We start from the raw sequence: 25,237 nt of genomic DNA, 5'->3' as shown, positions 1-25,237 counted from the left end.
ATTCATGTAGAAAGAAATAAAACAAATTATCAATTACCAAAACTAATATTGACGCAAAATAAGTTACTCCCTTTTACAATAGATAACCTTTCCTTTAGAGAATGGGAAAAAAAAGGGATTAAAAGAATAGAAAATTGTTTTTCAGGAAGTAGATTCTTATCCTTTGAACAAATGAGAGATAAGTACAATATAACTGGAGATACAGCGCTGGCATATTACCAACTGAGATCCTACTTGAAGGATAAATTAGGAAGCAATTTGAGTTTGCCAGAGGGAAGTAACCTTGAATATGTGATTACAGATACAATGTTAATCAAAAGATTTATAACAAATATGTATATTAAACTGCAAGAAAAGGAGAATGAGGAAACAAATGGTAAAACTAAACAAAAATGGGAACAAGATTTAAATATAAAGATAAAAAAGGAAACATGGGATAAATTATGTTCTCTTTTCTTTCTTTGGCTTGGCTTCGCGAACGAAGATTTATGGAGGGGGTAAAAAGTCCACGTCAGCTGCAGGCTCGTTTGTGGCTGACAAGTCCGATGCGGGACAGGCAGACACGATTGCAGCGGTTGCAGGGGAAAATTGGTTGGTTGGGGTTGGGTGTTGGGTTTTTCCTCCTTTGCCTTTTGTCAGTGAGGTGGGCTCTGCGGTCTTCTTCAAAGGAGGTTGCTGCCCGCCAAACTGTGAGGCGCCAAGATGCACGGTTTGAGGCGTTATCAGCCCACTGGCGGTGGTCAATGTGGCAGGCACCAAGAGATTTCTTTAGGCAGTCCTTGTACCTTTTCTTTGGTGCACCTCTGTCATGGTGGCCAGTGGAGAGCTCGCCATATAACACGATCTTGGGAAGGCGATGGTCCTCCATTCTGGAGACGTGACCCATCCAGCGCAGCTGGATCTTCAGCAGCGTGGACTCGATGCTGTCGACCTCTGCCATCTCGAGTACTTCGACGTTAGGGATGTAAGCGCTCCAATGGATGTTGAGGATGGAGTGGAGAAAACGCTGGTGGAAGCGTTCTAGGAGCCGTAGGTGGTGCCGGTAGAGGACCCATGATTCGGAGCCGAACAGGAGTGTGGGTATGACAACGGCTCTGTATACGCTTATCTTTGTGAGGTTTTTCAGTTGGTTGTTTTTACAGACTCTTTTGTGTAGTCTTCCAAAGGCACTATTTGCCTTGGCGAGTCTGTTGTCTATCTCATTGTCGATCCTTGCATCTGATGAAATGGTGCAGCCGAGATAGGTAAACTGGTTGACCGTTTTGAGTTTTGTGTGCCCGATGGAGATATGGGGGGGCTGGTAATCATGGTGGGGAGCTGGCTGATGGAGGACCTCAGTTTTCTTCAGGCTGACTTCCAGGCCAAACATTTTGGCAGTTTCCGCAAAGCAGGACGTCAAGCGCTGAAGAGCTGGCTCTGAATGGGCAACTAAAGCGGCATCGTCTGCAAAGAGTAGTTCACGGACAAGTTTCTCTTGTGTCTTGGTGTGAGCTTGCAGGCGCCTCAGATTGAAGAGACTGCCATCCGTGCGGTACCGGATGTAAACAGCGTCTTCATTGGGGTCCATGAAAGACCCCAACAAAATTATGTTCTAGAACGATGAGAAATACAATAAATACGAGGCTACGTATGATACAATATAACTGGTTACACAGACTATACATTACACCTCAAAAGTTAAATAAATGGGACCCAACAGTATCTGATAGATGTTTTCGATGTAAAAAAGAAATGGGAACAACAATTCATGCAATCTGGACATGTGAGAAAGTAGAAAAATTTTGGGAAGATCTCAATCAGATATTAAATAAAATAACAGAAAACAATATACCAAAGAATCCAGAGATCTTTCTCCTAAGTAACATAAAAAACAAAGAATTTGGAATTGATTTGGAGGATGCACAAAAAAGATTTGTTAAGATAGCTCTAGCCGTAGCAAAAAAATGTATTATGTCAACATGGAAATTGGAAGATAATCTGAAAATACAACAATGGTATATAGAAATGAATAAATGTATTCCATTAGAAAAAATTACATATAGTTTAATAAATAATATTGAAATATTCGAACAAATATGGGAGCCTTACATTAAATACAATAGCGAAAACCTACCGGGGACAATCATTACCTAAGTTGATGGAAGGAGAAGGAAAGAAAAGAATGGACTCAGTAGAATTTCTGGTGTATTTTTGTTGAATGACAACATTGTCTGACTGGTTTAATGTAACCTAGATTGTATACCTAAAATGGATGGGAGGGGGGGGGGTGGGGGGGTGGCTTGGGAGGAGGGGGGGGGGAGAAAAAGTCACTGTATATGTGTGAAAAAGAAAAAGTGTGTATCATGGCTAATGTGATTTATGGTGTGAAAAATAAAAAAAATTTAAAAAAAAGAAAGCACTAGACAGTGGCTCTGTTGAGTTACAGAGCTTCACCACTTGAACATGGCACGTCACCTGCAGAGCTCCTGATGGGCATAGACTATGCACTACACTTCCCTACTCTGCAGACCCAAACAAGAATAGAGATGTCAAATGGAAACAAAATCTGGAAAGGAGACAAAAAGCAAACTATGACAAGTCAACAAGAAGCTTATGGCCACTGGCACAACACATTACAGTGAGAATCAGATATTCCAACACCTGGAACAAGAAGGCCACTGTTCTGGAGGATTTAAATCTAAGATCTTACACTGTCCGAACAGAGGATGGTCAAATACTGAGGAGGAATCGAAAGAGACTGCTGAAAACACCAGTGACACTGTAAGGACAGACAAATGCAGAAGATCCAGCCTGTATAGGAAACACCACCAGTGCTAGACAGTCATGGACCAGTGGAGCTGACATATTCACCCTTGTTGAGAAGATCCACACACGGTATCAAAGCATAGGAGAGGCAGTATCTCAAAAAGTAAAAAAGAACTGCACATTTAAAAGGTTTTTGATGTTTGTGTTTAACTTTAAACTGAAATTAATACAGGTTTCCCCCACTATCCAAATGTAGAGCATTTCTATGAAACCTTTCGCAAGCCAAAATGGCATAAAGCAAAGAAGAAGTTACCAGAAATTTATATGGAAATTTTTTAAGCATTCCCAGTCTAGTTTTACGCTAAGTGTAACACTCTTACAAGCTTTCTTAGGCTTTTCTGATACCTTAGGACACATCTTGTTAATGGATACACAAAATAAAGATAAACCACAGATGCTCACAGACACAATTCAAAGCTATGGCAGCTTGATGCTGAGATGCTGAGTGTAGTTCCAGGGAAAGGAACTTGGTGGCATCATTCTTGCTGCTCTGTGTGCATGCTGCCTCTATATTGGCTCGCTATGAAACAAACGCTGAACACTATTTTTGCTTTTCACTTTTTTCCGTAAAAGCGAAAATCCTCTTTAGATTTCTTTCAGTTAGTGAAAACAGGTACTATTGTAGGTCTTTCATAAAAGCAAAGTGGTGTAAAGGGACTCCTGTACTGTATTATCATGTAATGTTGCTAGATTGAACATCTTAAGGAAAGAGGATGAGGTGATTGGGAGTTGGTGATCCTCCTGACCACTAGAGGGCATCAGAAATGGAATGTCTCACCTCGGGCTAGATGCAGAAAATGGATGTGTCTCACAGGCTCATTAGTTGATAATAAAATATAAGTAATACAAAAGAACTCAAGTTTCTTTATCACAATAGAAGAAACATCACAGAAGGCTATCTCATAAGTACGGTGGCAATTCCAGAGGAAGCTAGAGACAAATACACACCAACTATGGCAGGGAGTGCAGGCCATTGCATGCTACAAAGTGAGGGCAAACACCATATATTACCCAATGAACTAAACACCTCCAAGACTGCTTTGAGAAGAAGAACCCAACAGTGCCTACTAGAATCCCTGCAAAGGCTGAGGACCCTGTGATTTCTGTATCTGAGTCTGACATCAGAACATCATTAAGAGGATGAACCCACACAAGGCATCAGGCCGTGATTGTAAAGGTTAATACCTTGTGTTTATGATTTGTGGTTGTTTTTTCACTTTCTCTTCAAGAAAGATTGTTATTTTGTATTGTTCCCATAGTTACCATAACATAATATGCTGTAATATCCGAACATTCTCATTCTTGGAATAACCATGGAAGGAGAATAAGCTCACTCGAGAAACTTTTCTTTGAATTTATCATTATTATTCATTATTAATCATTTATTATCATTTTAATTCATTTATATTTGTTTGAAGTTGAGTATTCTTATCTTTTACAATATGCTATGTTTTACTCATCATTATGAAGTATGAAGCTATGAAAATGTTTATCAACAAAAAAATGCTATTTACAGCTGCAATTATGAAGCTTGATTTATTTGGATGAGTAAGATGCAATTCAGAATATCAAGGCTTACATTTCTTGGAAGATTACATGTTTTGAGATTGGGAAATATTAGGAGCTGGGAAGTGACATCTATAAAGATGGCATACCTGGCAGAGTACTGAAAATCTGTGCCAACCAACTAGCCAGATGTTCACAGACATTTTCAACGTCTCATTGCTACAGTAAAACATTCCCACCTGCTTTAAAAGGGCATAAATCATCCTGGTGCCCAAAAAGAACATTGTGAGCTGCCTCAATGACTATCATCCAGTAGCAGTAACATCTAACATGATTAAATGCTTTGAGAGGTTGGTCATGGCCAGAATTAACATATACCTAAGCAAAAGTCTGGACCCATTGCAATTTGCCTATCGTCACAACCGCTCCACAGCAGATGCAATATCACTGGTTCTTCACTCTGCTCTGGATTTCCTCGAAAACAGCAATCATATATATGGCTGCTCTTCATCAACTACAACTTGACCTTCAATACCATTATTCCCTCAGTGTTGGTCAAGAAGGTCCACACCCTGAGCTTCTGCATCCTTGCAACTGGATCCTTGACCTTCTTATCAGAAGACCACAGTCTGAATGAATTGGAAACAACATATTGTCTTTACTGACTATGAACACAGGCGCACCTCAAGGATGCATGCTTTACACTGCTCTACACACTATACACCCATGACTATAAATTTTCTGATGACACCAGAGTTGTTGGAAGAATCACAAATGGCATTGAGGAAGCATACAGGAGGGAGATAGATCAGCTCGTTGAGTGGATTAACGACAACAATCTTGCGCTCAACATTAGCAAAACCAAGGAGATGATTCTGGACTTCGGGAGGAAGTCAGGAGAACATGATCTCGTCCTCATCGAGGGATCAGTCATGGAGAGTTCAAGAACTTCAAGTTCCTGGGTGTCAATTGTACTACCAATCAACCATAATTAAACAAGGTATAATAACAGATTAATAACCTATTATTATTAATATGTAAATAAAATTACAAGAAACTACAAGCAAAATTGTGAAATATAAAGTGTTCACAATCACTACTCTGGAGACAAAGTGTTGGAGAATAGGTTCAGCTTTATTTCGAGTCTGCAGAGTCGGGTGTCCCTGGTATGGAGACACACCAGAGGTTCAGAATCATCACTCTTTTGTACAGTCCCGCGCTCAACATCACCCCACCTTCATTTACCTTCTTCCAATCAGAATCCCAATACATTACAACATTCTCCTTTTCCCTTCCATCAATACAGGTATCACTCAGTTTCTCCCTCTTCATACATTGCATGTTATGTTAATTAGTTCATTCCCTCCTTAGGGGCATCTAAGTTAATTTTCATGTCTCTATTAAGCAAGCGCAGTACTAGCTATAGACTACCTTAGGTCACTGTACCAGCCTGAACCAGATCCTTGCATTCTTGATAAGAAGAGGCCTACTAGCTAGTATTGTCTGTTTACAAGCTCTCATCTACATTCTTTGCATTCCATCCCTTTTCCTAGAATGGTGCGAGTTTAGTTCGAGTTTAATCATCTTCAACCATATTTCACAATTCCTCCCTTTTCTCTTTACCATGTATTTTTGATTAAACTGCATTATTGTTTCCTCAAATTGTTGTAACTTGAGTTGAATTTGTCGTTGTTCATCTGCCATGGTTTTTTTTAATACCATCTGCTTCACTCCAGTAGCTGAGTAGATTAATCTGGTAACAACACATCGTAGGATGGCCAATCCAATAAATAAACCCACTATGATCATTAAACCATATAATGCAAGGTGCATTAACCATGGCCCCCAACCTCCAAAATTCCCATTTCCCCATGTCCAATCACCCCATACACCTCTTTTTTGATATTTGTCTCCAGCCTCCCGGATTTTCTCTCTAACTTTTTAATATGGACCGCCAAATCTGAGATATTAGCTGATTCATCCGGGATGTATGTGCAACATTCAGACCCAATTAAAGCACAAGTCCCCCCTCGCTCTGCTAAAATAAAATCAAGGGCCATGCGATTTTGGAGGACTGTAAGTCGAATGGCGGCCATTTCTGTAGTTATTGCCCACACTTGAGATTGGCCTTCCCCAAGCACCAGGTCTGTAGCATTTACTAGTTCATCTAAGGTGGCTGCTAATTCTTGAATCTGAACCCCAGCTCGTGTGGCTCCATATGCCAGGAAAAACATCCACATGAGACGATCGCCTTCAGTCACCCTTCTTTTGCTTTGCCCATGGGATGAGACTAGTACAGGTAGGTGGTTAAGAACACGGACATGGGGAATTAAGTAGGCCAGGTAACAAAATCCACTCCAACTTTTACGGGTCAATTTAAACCCTTTTGTCTGATTCCAAAATTCCTTTTCCCCGGGTAACCATGAATAAATTTTACGTCCACACACCCAATATGTGCCATTTACAGGCTGTGGAATTCACAGTTGTGTGATGGTTAAATTCTGCATGCAATTGGAAACTCCTAGTTGGTCTGGGACAGATCGATTTACATTTACAGAGGCAAGTTGTATTTTTGAGTCCCTCCTCAAAAGGAAGCAACTCTCCAGATTGAGTCATTGCTGACCTTGTTGGTTTTGGTCGTATCGACCACCCTTTGTATTGATCTTCAGTAGTTGGATCACTGTTGCTGGGCAAGGTGTATATATCAAATAATTTGTGTAGGGAGAGAGGGACTGCTACTAAGGGGACTCCTGACTTGCCATGGTGTGGTATTTTTGCACATACCCAACAATCTGTTTGATTTTGGTTCTTAGCATAATTAGTACATACGGAGATAAAAGAATTTTTAGGTTCAACATGCAAAACTATGATATGTATAAGTACAAATTGAGATAGTAAGCGTAAAAGTTTCATTATTGTAATTTTCTTTTCTGTCCCCTTTTACTCCTCTTTCTTTCCCTCTGTGGCTGGTGGTGGGTCCACTGGTCCCTTTATTCTTGAAGCGTGAGTCCACCCCTTTTCCTTTGTTCAGACCGCTGTTTCTGTGGTCAACAGTACCAGATATGGTCCGTTCCACTGGGGCTGAAGCTTTTCTTCTTTCCTCAATTTGATCAGGACCCAGTCACCAGCATTCACAGAGTGGATAGGGAAATCCAGAGGAGGGCTCTGCGCCAGCAGACCCTTAGCTTTTAAATCTGCAAGAGAACGAAAGACTGCCAATAAATAGTTCCTTAAAAACACATCATTACTTTCAACTGTAAGTATTCCTTCTACCTACCCCAAATATAGGAGTCCAAATAACATCTCGTAAGGGGATATTCTAATGTCTTATCGTGGGGCTGTCTGAATTCTGAGAAGAGCTATCGGTAAGCTCTTGGTCCAGGGTAATTTAGTCTCTTCTTTTAGTTTTGTAATTTGCCTTTTTAAAGTGGCATTCATTCGCTCCACTCTTCCTGAACTCTGTGGATCCCATGGTGTATGCAGCTTCCATTCTATCTCTAAGGCTTCACAGACCAGGCTGTGAATTTTAGAAACCAAGTGCGTTCCCCGATCTGAATCGATGGACTTGGCTATTCCATATTGGGGTACAATTTGTTCCACAATTATTTTTGCCACTGCTTGTGCAGTGGCATTGACGGTGGGGAATGCTTTGACCCATCTCATGAAGTGGTCCACTATTACTAGTAGAAATTTCCATCGCTGGACCTTAGGGAGTTCGGTGAAATCCACTTGTATCCACTGAAACGGCCGGATTGCTAAAGGTTGTCCTCCTCCAGGCATAGCTTTCATAACTTTCTCATTAACCTTTAAACAGATCACACAGCGGTTCACTGTCTGTCTTGCAAGGGTATAGACTCCTCTGCAGACATAAGTTCGTAAGAATGCATCACACAGAGCTTGCGCTCCACAGTGAGAGCGTGAGTGCAGTTCCCCTAGTATCTGCTGGGTGATTTCTTTATTTAACAATTGTCTTCCATCAGGGAGCCACCATTTTCCATCTTCCATCTTCTTTGCTCCCATCTTTTCCATTTGTTCTTCTTCAGGGAGGGAAAAGATAGACACCTTCTTCAGCCCTTCTCTGTGAGGTATCAGAGCCATCATGTGGATGCACTGTTCCTGATCGTGTCGCTTGTCGGGCAAGTTCATCAGCATCTGATTTCCTTGCACTTCCAGTGAGTTCCCCTTCTGATGTCCTGGTACATGTACTATGGCAATTCTTTCTGATTTGATTAATGCTTCCAAAGTCTTTTCAATTAGTTGCTCATGAGCTAGTTCTTTTCCTCTTGCTGTTATCATCCCCCGTTCTTTCCAAATTTTCCCAAATGTGTGTACCACTCCAAATGCATATTTCGAATCTGTATATATGGTACCTTCCTGCCCTTCCAACAGTTCCAGGGTTCTCATTAGGCCATACAACTTGCAGGACTGACTGGCCAGCTGCTGGGCAGATGCCCAGTTTCCACCTTGGTTCTGGTAACTCTATCAACGATAAGCATATCCGCTGCATCTCTTTCCATCTATACAGCTCGACGATCCATCTATGAACCACCATTGTCCTTCCGAGAGGGACTCCTCTTCTAAGTCATCTCGACTTTTCATTTGCAGCTCGACCACCTCGCTACAGTCATGCCCTGAGTCCTCTGGTTCTTTAGCTTCTCCTGACGAATACAGGATCTGTGAAGGGTTCAGACTTTTATCTGTACAAATTGTTAAGTCATCTTTTTCCATTAAGATTGCTTCATACTTTAAAATTCTCGAGTCTGTCAACTATCTGTGAGACTTCCGAGTTAAAATGCTTCTGACAGTGTGGGGAGTGAATACAACCAGACTCCCTCCAAAGGTAAATTTTTGGCTTTCTTCCACTAATACTGCCGTGGCTACTACTGCTTGAATGCATTCTGGCCACCCTCGTGATGCTGGGTCCAACATTTTTGAGGCCTTTGGCCTCCTCTTTTCTGAGCTAGCACCCCCAAAGCTATCCCTTTTTCCACATTTACAAACAAGTGGAAAGGCTGATTAATATCAGGCAAAGCCAGGACTGGAGCATTAATCAAGTCTTTCTTCAAGCGATTAAATTCCTGCTGTTCCTCTAGGTTCCACTCCACATTTTCTTTTTTGCTTCCCAGTTTTTCATCTAAGAATCGGACTTTCTGTGCGTATCTATCTATCCGCAGTCGGCAATACCCAATTAATCCGAGAACTTCCTTATCTTCTTTTTAGGTATAGGCAGACCGGTGATACCAGCAATTCATTCAGGTCCGATTCTCTTTTTCCCTTGACTAATCAAGTGTCCCAAATACTTTACTTCCTGTTCCACGAATTGCAGTTTGTTCTTATAACTCTTAACCCTTTCTCTCCCAAGAAGTTTAGCAACTCAATAGTGGATTCATGTACTTCATTTTCCTTTGTTCCTGAAATCACAGGTCGTCTACATACTGTATTAACTGTCTTCCTGTAGTGGTTGGGGGTTCTTCTAATACTTGCTCTAAAACTTGTCCAAATAGATTGGGAGATTCTGTAAACCTTTGGGGGAGGACTGTCCATCGATACTGCTGTTTTCTTCCCGAGTGAAGGTCCTCCCACTCGAATGCAAACAAGTCCCAACTATTCTCACCCAAGGGGCAACTTCAAAAAGCATCTTTCAAATCTATAACATTAAACCTCTTGTTTCCGGGGGAATTTGATTCAATATGTTATAGGGGTTTGGGACTACTGGATGTTATGTCTGAACAATCTTATTTAATACTCGTAGATCCTGGAACAAGCGGAAATTCCCATCCATTTTCCATACAGGGAGGACAGGGGTGTTATAAGGGGACATGCAACTTTCTAGCATTCCATCTCGCAGCAAATTTTCAATAACCGGCTGAAGGCCTCTTCGTCCTTCTACTGAAATAAGATACTGTTTCACCATACTGGCTGGAATCCCTCCTTTAGGGTTATTTTGAGTGGGGTTATTTGCAGTCCTCCCCTGTTTCCATCTCCGGCCCAGACACAGTCCCCAATTTCCTGGATATCCTCTTCTCTCAACAGGTACAATTTCACCATTATACGTCCTTCCACTGGAGCGGTACCGACTCCTAGTCTAATTTGCAGATTTCGTCCCATCAGATTCACCCCAGCTTGGGGAACCAGAATCAGGTCTTCAATTGCCTCCCTGTCTTGATACTTCACACAGACCCCCTACTCCCGAAACCTTTAATTATGGACTAGTGAATTTAACTCCCTCCGGTATAACGTTTAATGATGATCTAGTGGCCTCTATGTCCACCAGAAAAACGGCATCCTCTTTATTGGATCCCACCTGGAAGAAACCCCTGATACCTTTAATCCTCCCCAAAAGTCATCCAAGGGATAGCATCCCTTTCCCTCTTTAATTCAGGACATTCCTGTTTGAAATGTCCCACTTTCCCACAATAGTAACACCCTGGCTGCTGGGGTTACCCAAAATTCAAGTACATCAACATAATAACAACCGGAACATTTCCATCGCTCGATTTCTCTATCAGAGGCATCTCTCTGGTGGAGTCTAATCTCCTGGATGGAAGGTATAAGGCTCATTGAGGAGGACTCATGTTGAACTAAATCTTTGGGGTTCCAATCCTGATAACCCTTTAGATACTTTATCTGCTGCCTCATTAAGTTAAGAAATCACATCTTTATCATGGGTATGTGTTCAACTTTAAATTGCAAACAAATTGGTATCTTGTGTGGCCCCTTTAAGAGTATTCCTGGCTGTCTTCGTTCTCTGCTCTGTAGTATTCTGCACAAACTGGCTGCGTTATCCCTTCTTCTGGGCTTCCTGCCAATTTGCCTGGCTGGTATCTTATGTTTTTATGCTGAGTTCTCTCTGTCCTCACTGAGAACAGCTTAATTTTTAAACTGTGCACATGCAGACAAATGTGTTTTAACAAAAGCTTCTAGAATTTTCCACAGACTTTAAATCTTAACTTCTTTGTTACAGTGGCTGGATGATTTATCATGGCTCTGGGTTCGAGCACCAACAGTATCCGAAAATACTTTGGGTATTGCTGGCTAGGGGTCTAGATACAGGCAGATGATATGCTAGTGGTGGTCCTTAGGGGGTCCCCGAGGAGTACTCGGGCTCACTTGTCTCTCCCTCCTCCATCAGCCTTAGGACTTCCATTTGATTACATAGTCTTTGTTTATCCTCCTGGGCAGGAGACTTCTCTTGCCTACCCTTTGCTTTTTTTCCTTTCCTGATTTTTCCTGTCCTGCTCCTTTCTATGCGTACATTCTTTCTGGAGGACATCCATAGGTTTACTGTCCCCCCTTCTGCCAATTTTACAGTGTTAGTTTGGCAACCTGCAAACCTATCTCTTTTCTTTCTTTGCTAACAGGTTGTAGAGCTTGTCGAAAGAACCAAAGACTTGTTGATCCAAACCAAGACTTTTATTAGCAAAAGACAGAAGCTCTTCACAGGTGGTCGACCAGTCCGGAATGATCCAACCTGGCTAGGGATACAACCCTTTAAGGCCCAGACAGTAGGCGTGGCTTAGCTCTCAGCCAATCGCTGTAAGCACAGTCTAGATACTGTAACTATATACACTATATACATTGGTGATAGATCTGTACTATCACACAGGTGCCACTTTCCAATGGGATCTTTATCATCCCAAGTATCCCCCAACGGCCAGCCTTCTCTCCCTAGTCTTTTATTTAATGTCTCAGGAATGTTTCAATTATATTTTCAACCTCCAGATAGTTGCATCTACACAATTCCCCATTGTACCTCAGGTTCCCAAAACCTGAGCTCACCGAGCACACACATACACACAAACACACTAACGGTCCCTGACTGGACTAGTTCCCTGAACTCTGAACTGAGCTCCCTGAGCTCTTATTCAACCACGGTCCTGGACTGCCAAGTTCCCTGAAGTCTCCCCAGAGACATTCCTTTTTCTCCGACCCGACCCTTTTACAGGTCTGTTTCCTAATATCCCCTTCTCTTTTTCTCATGCTTTTCCTGCCTGTCCGAGCTCTTCTGTCCTGTCTCCTCCAGCCCCGGGGCACAGGCCTCAAACCCTCCATCGGACTCTCTCACCTGTTGGTGTCCCTCGGGAGGGATATCACCAGCATCCTGATGATTCTCCCCTCCCCTCTGATTGTCATACAGTGGGGGCATGTACTTCAAAGGATCCCAGGGAGGTTCATCTTCCTCCTCATTTTTCACAGCAACCTTAAACATTTTAATTCGGTCACCCCGATCCAACATGCTGTATAATCTAACTCCTCTGGGTCGGAAGGACTTCTTTCATTTACGAATAAATTTAATTTCTGACATATCCAATCTTCATCTGACTCCAGTCGGGGCCACCAAACCGAAGATCCCATAATCGGAGTCTGAGGCCATTTGTAATAACAAAACTTTATCATAGTTTCCTTAGTCTTTCCCTGGGTCCTTCCCCGACCCCAGTTTCCTAACATCCGCCCCAACAGACAGTCAGGCAGAATGTCAATACCGGGACCCCCACTCTGGAATCCCTTCTTCTCTCGGGTTCTCTTATTACCCATATCCCTGTCAGATCACTCACTCCTGACAGAATCCCGGTCGCCCGAGTCGTACTTAATAGTCAATTTTTCTTACCCGGGTCTCGTGCACGAGAGTTGCCCCAACCGAACCACTCCTCCTATCGGAGGCCCTTCTTCTGTTCCACTCCCTCTACCGGAGCTTCCCTAGGTCCTGTTCTCCAGTGTCTCCTGTCCGAATATCACTTGCTCAAACTGTTGACGGCAAGCAAGGAAATCAGAGACCACTGAAATCAGTGGGATGCACCTTCTCGTTCTTCGATAGCCAGTTGCCAAGTGGTGGGAGTTGAGGATCCCGGACGAGTCCCCCAACCTTGTGAAATATAAAGTGTTCACAATCACTATTCTGGAGACAAAGTCTTGGAGAACAGGTTCAGTTTTATTTCGAGTCTGCAGAGTCGGGTGTCCCTGGTCTGGAGACACACCAGAGGTTCAGAATCATCACTCTTTTGTACAGTCCCATGCTCAACATCACCCCACCTTCATTTACCTTCTTCCAATCAGAATCCCAATACATTACAACATTCTCCTTTTCCCTTCCACCAATACAGGTATCACTCAGTTTCTCCCTCTTCATACATTGCATGTTATGTTAATTAGTTCATTCCCTCCTTAGGGGCATCTAAGTTAAGATTCTGTCTCTATTAAGCAAGCACAGTACTAGCTATAGACTACCTTAGGTCACTGAACCAGATCCTTGCATCCTTGGGGCTCCTGATAAGAAGAGGCCTATTAGCTAGTATTGTCTGTTTTCAAGATCTCGTCTACATTCTTTGCATTCCAAATCTTTTCCTAGAATGGTGTGAGTTTAGTTCGAGTTTAATCATCTCCAACCATATTTCACAAAAATCAATTTATAAAAATCAAAATTACTATGGGAGAAAGATTTAAATATACAATTCAAGAGGAAATATAGTCAAAATTTTGTCGAGAGTATTACAAATACAGTTAATGCAGATATCAAATGGTTCAATATAATTTTTTTCATCAATTATACTCCACATAAATTAAATGGACTTGCGTCTAATTATTCAGATAAGTGTTTTTGATGTACCAAAGAAATGGGGATTTTTTTTACATTTGGTTTAGTCCTGTGAAAAGGTGGAAAGGTTTTGGAATGGTTTAAGTGTATTATTAGGACAAATTATGAAGAGAAAGATACAAAAAGATCCAAGAATATTTTTTCTTGCGAATATACATGAAAAAGATACAAAACTGAAATTGGACAAATATCAAGAAAAATGTTTAAGTATAGCAGTAGCGTCTGCAAAGGAATGTATAGCGGTAGTGGAAAACAAAGAGGGTGGTACTATTAGGCAGATTGCATATTGAAATGCAAAATAGTATACCTTTAGATATAATTACATATAATTTAAGAAATCGAGTTGAAATCTTTTATAAAATTTGGAAACCATAAATGGCTTTTATGAATAAAATTCCATCCACCTTCTCCACCTTACCCACCCCTCTATTCTTCTTCTCCCTTCTTTGGCTTGGCTTCGCGGACGAAGATTTATGGAGGGGGTAAAAAAGTCCACGTCAGCTGCAGGCTCGTTTGTGGCTGACCAGTCCGATGCGGGACAGGCAGACACGATTGCAGCGGTTGCAAGGGAAAATTGGTTGGTTGGGGTTGGGTGTTGGGTTTTTCCTCCTTTGCCTTTTGTCAGTGAGGTGGGCTCTGCGGTCTTCTTCAAAGGAGGCTGCTGCCCGCCAAACTGTGAGGCGCCAAGATGCACGGTTTGAGGCGTTATCAGCCCACTGGCGGTGGTCAATGTGGCAGGCACCAAGAGATTTCTTTAGGCAGTCCTTGTACCTTTTCTTTGGTGCACCTCTGTCACGGTGGCCAGTGGAGAGCTCGCCATATAATACGATCTTGGGAAGGCGATGGTCCTCCATTCTGGAGACGTGACCCATCCAGCGCAGCTGGATCTTCAGCAGCGTGGACTCGATGCTGTCGACCTCTGCCATCTCGAGTACCTCGACGTTAGGGGTGTGAGCGCTCCAATGGATGTTGAGGATGGAGCGGAGACAACGCTGGTGGAAGCGTTCTAGGAGCCGTAGGTGGTGCCGGTAGAGGACCCATGATTCGGAGCCGAACAGGAGTGTGGGTATGACAACGGCTCTGTATACGCTTATCTTTGTGAGGTTTTTCAGTTGGTTGTTTTTCCAGACTCTTTTGTGTAGTCTTCCAAAGGCGCTATTTGCCTTGGCGAGTCTGTTGTCTATCTCATTGTCGATCCTTGCATCTGATGAAATGGTGCAGCCGAGATAGGTAAACTGGTTGACCGTTTTGAGTTTTGTGTGCCCGATGGAGATGTGGGGGGGCTGGTAGTCATGGTGGGGAGCTGGCTGATGGAGGACCTCAGTTTTCTTCAGGCTGACTTCCAGGCCAAACATTTTGGCAGTTTCCGCAAAGCAGGACGTCAAGCGCTGAAGAGCTGGCTCTGAATGGGCAACTAAAGCGGCATCATCTGCAAAGAGTAGTTCACGGACAAGTTTCTCTTGTGTCTTGGTGTGAGCTTGCAGGCGCCTCAGATTGAAGAGACTGCCATCCGTGCGGTACCGGATGTAAACAGCGCCTTCATTGTTGGGGTCTTTCATGGCTTGGTTCAGCATCATGCTGAAGAAGATTGAAAAGAGGGTTGGTGCGAGAACACAGCCTTGCTTCACGCCATTGTTAATGGAGAAGGGTTCAGAGAGCTCATTGCTGTATCTGACCCGACCTTGTTGGTTTTCGTGCAGTTGGATAATCATGTTGAGGAACTTTGGGGGACATCCGATGCGCTCTAGTATTTGCCAAAGCCCTTTCCTGCTCACGGTGTCGAAGGCTTTGGTGAGGTCAACAAAGGTGATGTAGAGTCCTTTGTTTTGTTCTCTGCACTAATCAATGGATATTATATATGCTAATAATATTATATATGTAGAAAGAGGTGTTCTTTTTCTTTTTCTTTCTTTTGGGAGGGAGGGGGTTGGGGAGAAAATTTAAAAATTGTTGTATCATTTTGTATAACTTACAATAATTACTGTATTATTGAATTATTTATGTTGTATTGATGAAAATTATAAATAAAATTTTCCAAAAAAAATCCACAATCAGACAGAAAATCATGATTAATAGGTTTTAATCACCTTAAAGTGTCAACACAGCTTGCACGTTGCTGGTCCGGTTCCAAGGCAGGTACTGAGGGAGGGATTTGGGTGTAACAGCCTTTATGAGAATATCTGGGAGGGAGGAGTCACAGGTTCAGAGGACAGGCCAGCTCATACAGTACATACATATATATATATATATATATATATTATATATACATAGTGGTAGCACCACATTCACCCCTCCTTTTTAAACAAAGTCCAGTGAGGTGGTGTGGTTTAGTGTTCATTGCAGCTTTGTGATATTTCAAAGTCACTTACAGATTCAGCCTGTCCGGTGGTCTCGTCTGTCGCTGCGACCATCCCAGGGCCAGCTGTCGCACAGCTGTCAGTTCTTGGGCGGTGCCTTCTGCAATAGGCAGTGCCTCTGGTGGCGGAGGGGGGTTGGTACCGTGGTGCTGTTCAGGTCGGTTGGAGTTTGGGATGCAAATTCAGGCACCGATAGTGGGGCCGGTTGCTCTGAGTTACTGGGGGAGGGGATTGGCCAGTCAGTTGAGGGGCCTCCTGTATGCGCCAGACGGTGTTCTGTCAACCATCCTGCTACTCCATGTAGGCGTATTGGGGGTGGACCTTCTCAACCAGAGGGTCAGTTTTGTTGTGTCTGATGTGCCTTTAAAGCAGTATGGGCCCAGGGTTTGTCAGCCAGGATGCAGAGTGGTTCCGGATGCCGATTTCCTGGGGAAGGAAAAGAGCCTTTCATGTAGTGTTGCGTTTATGGCTGTACAGAGACGGGACTAGTAGCATGGAGCGCCTCAGGGAGAGCATCTTGCCACTGGGAAGTAGGCAGTCCTTTCAATTTAATGGCTAAGAGAACTGCCCTCCAAACAGTGATGTTTTCCCTCTCTACCTGCCCGTTCCCCTGGGGATTATAATACTCCTTCTTGTAGCTATGCCCTTGGCCAACAGGCAATGGCACAGCTCCTCACTCATAAAGGAGGACCCCTGGTCGCTATTGAAAGCAAGGATACCCAAACAGAGTGAAGATGATGCGTAGTGCTTTTATGACTGTGGCCAAGGTCATATCCGGGCAGGGGATGGATGGCGAAAGGGAAGCGGGAGTATTTGTCCATGATGTTTTTAAAAAAAATTTATAACAAATCTCTAACAATATCTATGCAAACTCAGTAGGTATATTTCCATGGTGACATTTTCCATTTTCTCCCCAATCCCTTCCCTTCCACCCCCCGAAACAGATTGAAAGAAAAAAAAATGAAGACAAGAAGAAGAAGCGTGTCATCTAAATATTGTGTGATTCACTTTTTCCTTACATATACCAAGTCTCGTTAAGAGTTGGAGGCCTGAAGTTGGTGGTTACTAATAAATGTTACATATGGTTCCCAAATTTTTTCATATTGAACATAATTATACCTTAAATTATAAGTAATTTTCTCTAATGGAATACATTTGTTCATTTCTATGAGCCACTGCTGCATTTTCCACATTATTATTATGCATTTTCTTGCTGCCATTAATGCAATCTTGATAAATCGCTTTTGAAATCTATTTAAATTTAGTTTTAAATTTTTATCTTTTATATTGCTTAACAGTAATATTTTTGGTATCTACTTTTTTGTAATTCTATATAATATTGAATTTAATATTTCAATTTTTTCCTGTTATGAGCCCAGAGGACCCCAAAATCCAGCAGTAAAAGACATTCACCAAAACAAATGGTTACTTAAACAAAAGTTTCTTTTAATTATCTTTAAACATGAAAACAGAATCACATTTTAACTTATCACTATTGACTTAACTAACCTAACTTAATCCACTTCTAATTCTAAGCGCACGTGTATGTAAGTTCAGAAAAGTTATTTGATTCACAGTCCAATCTCACTTCTCATTCCTCCAAGTTCACTGGTTGCAGGCAATTCTTATACTGTGCACAGAATTTAAAATTTATAAAGTTCACCAGGCTTTGGTGCTTGAAAGATAAATGGTTACCGCTCAGGAAGGTTCTCATCAGTTTTCAGAGAGAGATTTGTTGTACGCTGGACACCCAGTCACTTCAATGTCTTGCTGAAAAAACTTGCCCCCTCAGGGTTCTCCAGATGATAACCTCTTTCTTTCAGGTCACCAGAGAGTTCCTTCTTGTTTCTCTTATTTCAAGTGAAACATTAGACAGCCAGTCCTCTCCTCATGCATGAACCACAAGAGCTTTGACCAGGCTGAACTAAGAACTCACAACCCATCTTCCAAATGGGGTTTTCCACAAGCTTGCCAGCTTGTCCTGTTCCAATTCCAGTTGCTGCTGCTGACTGTAACACTGCAGAACTGATCTCTGTGTTGCTCTTTTTCACTCTCTCTCTCTCTCTCACTCACTCACACACACACACACACACACACACACACACACATACACACACACACAGAGAAAAAGCCCATTTACTCTCTCTGCTTTGCAAAACCACATGGCAATTTGTGGCTCCGACAAGCTCTTTCATCTGTTGCCTTAGTGAATTCTCTTGGGCTCTCTCCAAAGCTTCTGCAAAGACTGTTAGCCCTGACATGTCTAGCATGGGGAAGAGTTCCAGTATTTTAAATAAGATCTGTTTTAAAGTGTTTGCGTGTGACCTACACTAAAACCTGCCCCAATTTATCTCCCAAAAACATATCTATATTCTGTCACATTCCCAAAATGGTTTCACTTTTGCACATGTCCAAATTGAATGCATTATTGTACCAATTTCTTGCTTACATCAGAAGCACTTGTCAGATGATGTCAAGTTCCATGCTTTTAATTTTTGAGGTGTAACACATGGTCTATGAAGCTAATTATATTGCATCATTCGATACTGAGCATTTATTGTATTTGTCATGGTATCTGCACATAATTCCTTCAGAGTTTCATTATTTATTTGTATGTTTAAATCATTTTCCCAATGGTATTTGGCTCCAAATATTGCTTCATTTTTTCCTTTATTTTGTAATTTGATGAACATATTTGTAATAAACTTTTTAATTATCATAGTGTCCGTGATTATATATTCAAAGCACCTACATTCTGGAAACCTTAGATCATTTCCATGCTTTTCTTTTAAATACATTTTTAATTGATAGTATGAAAATATTGAACCATGTGATATTCCATAGTTATCTTTTAGCTGTTCAAATGCCAGTATGTTTGTATCATAGCATATTTCAATTTTTTTCTCTGTCAATTGTCTTTTTTTCCATATCTTCTCCTTTCATTAAATCTTTCTCTAGACTTACTATATATTTTTCCAATTGTTCTATTTCTTGGCAATGTTCTTTTTTAATTTTGGTTGTATAACTTATTATTTGCCCTCTAATAAAGGCTTTCATTGCATCCCATAATATAAATTTATCTGATACAGAGTTACCATTCATATCAAAATATATTTTAATTTGTTGTTCTATAAATTCCCAAAAATCTTGTCTTTTTAGCAGCATGGGATTAAGTCTCCATCTATATCCTTTAGTTGGAATATCCTCCAGAGCAATTGTTAGCCATAAGGGAGAGTGATCTGATAACAGTTTTGCTTTATATTCAACATTTTGAACTCTCCCTTGTACTTGAGCAGACAGTAAAAACATATCAATCCTTGAGTAGGTCTTATGTCTTTTATAATAATATGAATAATCTCTATCTTTTGGGTTTGTTTATTATTTTATTTTAATGTAAATTTAGCTGATTTTTTTTTGGTATTTTTCCCAGTTTTATCTACTAACAGATCAAAACAAATTAAAATCTCCACCAAGTAAGATATACCCTTGTGTACCTGATAATTGTAGAAAAATGTCTTGCATAAATTCCTGATTGTCTTTATTAGGTGCATATACATTGAATAAGTTATAGGATTCTGAGTAAATCTGGCATATGATCATAACATATCTCCAAGCTAGGTCTGTAACTAATTTTTCTATTTTAATAGGCAGATTTTTATTAATTAAAATAGCTACCCCCTACCCTTTGAGTTATAAGATGACACTAACACATGACCTACCCAGTCTCTCTTCAATTTAAGATGTTCTACTTCTGTTACATGTGTTTCCTTAACAAATATTATTATGTCTATTTTTTTCCTTTTTTAGTAATGTCAATAATCTTTTTCTCTTAATTTGGTTATGTATTCCATTAATATTTATAGTCATAAATTTCAACATATTCATTCTGTTAGCCCTTGTTTTTCTACATACCACCCTCTCAGATCCTCCAACTCTCTTCCTCTTCAACCATACTCTTGAAAGTTAATATATTTTACTATACACGATGACCAAAAACTTTGAAAAAATTAAGAACCATAAGAAGACTAAGAAACTGTAGAAAGGAAAACGTAGAGAAAACCTCCCTAAATGAGTTGCCCTTGTTGACCTGCAGGACAACTACAACACCCTTAACTTTATGGACTGCGGTGTAAACCACAACTGTCAAATGATTTTGCAGATTGTCCCTCCCCCAGAGAATTTACAACATATTTTTAAAGACTTAAACAAAGCTTTTATATAATCCAACTATTAACCTCCAAACATATTTACATATATATTATCTTTAAATGTCTCTTAGTTCTGTTGATTACTCTTTTCCTTGTTGAATATTTGGCACTTGTTCAACGAAGCACTGCCAGGTGTCACAAGACAAAATTGTAACCTTTTCTCCATAATGTGTCTTTTATTGGATTAAACACCTTGTGCTTCTTTAAAAGTTCAAAGCTTATGTCTGGGCAGAAAAATATTTTGTTCCTATTATGTTCCAATGGACCTTTAATTTCTTTTGTTCTTCTGGCCTTACGCTCCAAATTTTTTTCCCCCTTGTTGGATATCTTAATAACTTAACCAGAATGGAGCATGGTTTTTGCTGCAACTGCAGTTTGGGTGCCAAAGCCCTGTCGGCTCTTTCGATTTCCATCTCTTCCTGAAGTTCTTCAGTCTCTAGAATTTGCAGGATTCATTGTTTTAGAAATCATTTTGTATCCATACCTTCCACACCTTCTTTCAGGCCCACTATTTTTATATTATTATGTCCACAAAAGTTTTCAAGAATGTCAGTTTTCTGGGCCAATAATTCCTATGACTTCATGACCTCTTTATTTCTCGCTTCCGCTTTTTCCTTTAAAGCAGTCATTTCCATTTCCACACCTTTCACTCTCTTTTCTACTTCTTCACATTGTTTTTTCATATCCATTCATTGAATTTTTGTAATCGCTTCTAATACACATTCTCTATTAACTTCAATCTCTGACATCAAAGTTTCCATCTGCACTCTCATCTGGTCATCAAAGTATTTAATGTCTACCATTTGTTTTTGGCTTTTACCTTTAATTTTCTTCTGTATCTTGTTGCTTCCAAATCTTCTGTTTCTTGCTCCACGTCTTCACTTTATGTGAAGTCTGCTTCCAAGGCCATTTCTCCTGCATTGCTCTCTACTGGGCTTGCAGTAGCTTGCTGCTGGTGTCTGCTCTCCTCAATGTCTTGCTTGGAAAACGTTCCGCGTTGGCATTCCTCGTTCCGTCTCCGTCAGCCATCGCTGAAGCCTGCTTTTTGCTATTCGATGCAACTCTTTCTTTCATCAGAGCCATCTTCTTTCTTTTCCTTCAATGTTTAACTGTTGATTCCTATACTTTTTAGCTTACAGCTTGGTTTATTTTTCACTTTTTTAACTATTCTCTGGAGAGGGCTGGTTTGATTGGACCAGCCGCTACTTCATCACATGACCATCTCATCCACAATGTTAATGAAGTATACATGGGAGAGGGCCCTTAAAGTCCATGCTCAGCTGTTCGAAGAGGCGGGTGGCTTTGACAAGTTAGGTTTTGTCTGGCCGGTAGAAATGGGGTTTGTACTCGGCACAGACTGCGTAGTTGCACGTTAACTCTCTACTGAGTAGGGGAGGTTGCAGGCTCTAACAAAGTAGTAATGCCTGGTGACTCCGAGGTGGCAGAGTTTGTTATGGAGGATTTGGAGATGATCCAACTGTGGATTGGTGCATGTCCCCTGTGGCAGGCATCAGGGGGCTCATTGAGCTTCCCAGGCCGGTACAAGATCTCGTAGTTGTAGGTGGATAGCTCAATCCTCCACCTTAGGATCTTGTCATTCTTAATTTTTCCCCACTGTTTGTTGTTGAACATAAAAGCGACTGCACATTGGTCAGTCAGCAGGATGAACGCTTTAAAAACCTTAGGGTCAGTGTCTAATTTATCCGCCCATATTACCTTGTCCATGGTCTCAAATTAAGGTGATTAAATTGTACTACCAATCAACCGCCATCAGACAGAGAATTGTGTCTAATAGTCTTTAATCACCTTAAAGTGTCAGCACAGCTTGCATGTTGCTGATCTGGTTCCAAGGCAGGTACTGAGGGAGAGGTTTGGGTGTAATAGCCTTTATGGGGATATCTGGGAGGGAGGAATCATAGGTTCAGGGGACAGGCAGCCCATACAATACATATTATATACATAGTGGTAGAACGACATTAACATTTCCGAGGATCTGCCCTGGAGCCTCCACGTTGATGCAATCATGAAGAAGGCTCACCAGTAGCTATATTTAGTGAGGGGATTCGGTATGTCGCCAAATATTCCTGAAAACTTCTACAGGTGTACCATGGAGAACATTCTTGCTGGTTCCATCACCAACAGTCAGGACAAGAAAAAATTCCAGAGGGTTGTTAACTAGTCCTGTGACATCACAGATACCAGACTTCAAGAGGTGATGTCTTAAGAAAGCAGCCTCTATCCTCAAGGACTCCCATCACCCAGGCCAAGAACGGGACCATTAGAGGGTGCACAAAATCAGTGAACCGGTGCGGACTCGAAAGGCCAACATGGCCTGTTTCCGCTCCGTAAATGGTTATATGGTTATATGGTTATACCCTCTACACTCTCTACCATCGGGAAAAGGGTAAAGGAGCCATCAGATTCCTGAATGATCAATGAACCAAAGACACTGCCTTACTTTGAATTTTCATGCACTATTTTTATTTATTGCTGTAAGGTGGTTTATAACGAATGAACGTTTGCTCTATGATGCTGCAACAAATTTCATGACTTATTCATGACAATATATTCTGATTTTGATTCTAAACAAAAGCCCAAATTGCAGGTCAAGCATTTGTGTGTTGTCAAAGGTTAATCTTGATGGACCAAGAGGATGAACACCAATTATTTGATGATATCATTTATCTCCTACTTAGTTAGATAATTGCTCTTCATTTTTGGAGACTTTCTCCCATCTCACTCTCTTCAATCACATTCCCTAAATGTGGCAGATGATATTTGTGCTCATACAGCATCATGTTGAAATAACAAGACCACACCTGAAGTTGTCAGCCAGCAAAGAGAAAAGCATTTATTGCAGTGTTATCAACATGTGACCTGACGGCATGACATCTGAAGTGCTAACAACCTCATGACATAACTAAATTGAGTAGGCCATGGGTTCTCAGTAGACCTACAAGTGCTGCTGAGTCACTGTGCCTCCTGGCTGTAGTGGTTAGTAGATAGGAGGTTGTTGTGTCCAGCTGTCACAGCTGTTAGCGCTAGTTCTGCCCACTCCTTCCAAGCTTGCTACACAGCTCCCCCCAGAACCAGCAGTAAATGACTAACTGGCTCATCAATTCCAAATTAGTGTGGACGTTCTACCATAGAACCGAGCAGGGAGAGCGAAAACCAACTTGCCATTTGTGGCGCAGTGGCGGAGCATCATGTATGAAGGCTGCTGGGGAAGGAAGTGATATGTACCGTACATCCTAACAAGGCTCAATCAAGTTGAAAGCCGCAAACAATTATTGACAACATGAATAAATACAGTAGGAATCATGTGAGACATTTAACATCTCCGAACGGTAATCACAGACAGTTATAAAAAGTCAGAATTGATTACAGATAATTACAGTTAAGCCACATGAGAAATCCAGAACAGTATCAAACATTTGAGATGCATTACCAAAACTGAAAGTCCATACTGTAAGCAGGTTGTTGGTAATTAAGAGAGTCCATAGTGCTAATCTCAACGTCTGGTAGGAAAGAGTTAACTGTAGAAAGTTAAGTAGCAGCTAAAGTCTGCTGGTGGGTGGCGCTCTGTGGAGTGACTGTCCATTGCTGCTTAATGTCTGTAGTGTCATACAGGAGTTGATAGGTGGTGCTGTGCTGAGCTCATGAAAGTTTGCTGGTGGTAAGTTGTGCTGAGTAGTGCTGCACTGGGACTGAAAAACCTGTACTGTCTGCTTGGTCGGCAGGAAAAGGTCACAGTAGCATCAATGACAGACAATGCTGTTCTGAACGAGTGACTGAAAACCTATTACAATCTGCCTTGTTGGCAGGAAAAGGTCTCAGTGGCATCAATGACAGGTGGCATTTTTTATGCTTTAGTTCGCCCGTTAATACCTGGGTCACAGAATCTTCCATCATGGGGGTGGCTGGCTACCCCCTGGGTCATGTGATTTTGCCTCGGGGGGAGTAAGTGGTTGTCCCCCAGATCATGGGCTTCTTCTCTCAAGGAGGGGTGGCTGGTCATTCCCGGGTCAGGTGGTCTTCTTTGGGGGAGGCTGGTGAAACATGGGGGATGTTCCCTCTGGTCACATCTACTGAAATGCAAACTCCCAAAGTTTGAACAGGCAAGTTTTAAATGTCTGTGCTGCCAGCTGCAGACAACTTGCTGATAAATGACCTCTTCATTGTAATGGAGTGTGGGGTGTGGTAACATTCTGGAAAAATTGAAGCGCTAATGCTATGCTATGTTGAGCAAAAACTTGCAGCCTTTTGATGTCTGCAGACAGTTTAAAATGTTGCTGATAAGTGACATTGCACCTCGTTGGCTAGACTTGTTGCGCAGTTCATGAAGCACACTAGACAACAACTTGGCCTACTCTGAGTCACCAAAGTGAGTGAGTCGCTTGAAAAACAGTCTTTTAAACATCCTAACGGTTACCTTCTCTGATGCCCCTTGCTGTTCGTTCAGTCGACCATGGGAAGGAAGAGCGACTGGCCTCCTGGTAATTTATTTGCTGAACTGTGATGTGACACTGATTGATTTGCAGTCATTCGTAGCTACAATCAACTGGAGCAGCGCGGTCAGGTAGCCCCTCATTCGTTCCTGGCTCACTGGAGTATTACTGCAAGCAAGCTGCTTGTTGCTGCAAGTGATTGGAGCTTGGGCTTGCAGAGTGTCCATCGAGTGTGTCTATTATTTATTGTTGGCTCGTTGTTGTTGAGCATGTCCATTGTAGGGTCTAACTACCAGCTAGACCTGTCAGGTCACTAATGTG

General features: G+C 41.6%; 1 long non-coding RNA gene across 1 annotated transcript; it reads right to left on the bottom strand.

Annotated features, from left to right (window-relative positions):
- Positions 1 to 5,424: 5,424 nt before the first annotated feature.
- On the bottom strand, positions 5,425 to 13,165 carry LOC138759846 (uncharacterized). The gene is made up of 2 exons (XR_011355146.1): positions 12,920 to 13,165; positions 5,425 to 7,505 (listed from the first exon to the last, which is right to left on the bottom strand). It is a non-coding gene; the product is annotated as an uncharacterized lncRNA (long non-coding RNA).
- Between the last annotated feature and the right edge of the window lie 12,072 nt (positions 13,166 to 25,237).

The sequence above is a fragment of the Narcine bancroftii genome, chromosome 4 (assembly GCF_036971445.1).
Source record: "Narcine bancroftii isolate sNarBan1 chromosome 4, sNarBan1.hap1, whole genome shotgun sequence".
Lineage (NCBI taxonomy): Eukaryota > Metazoa > Chordata > Chondrichthyes > Torpediniformes > Narcinidae > Narcine > Narcine bancroftii.
This window is presented reverse-complemented; position numbering and strand designations above follow the sequence as displayed.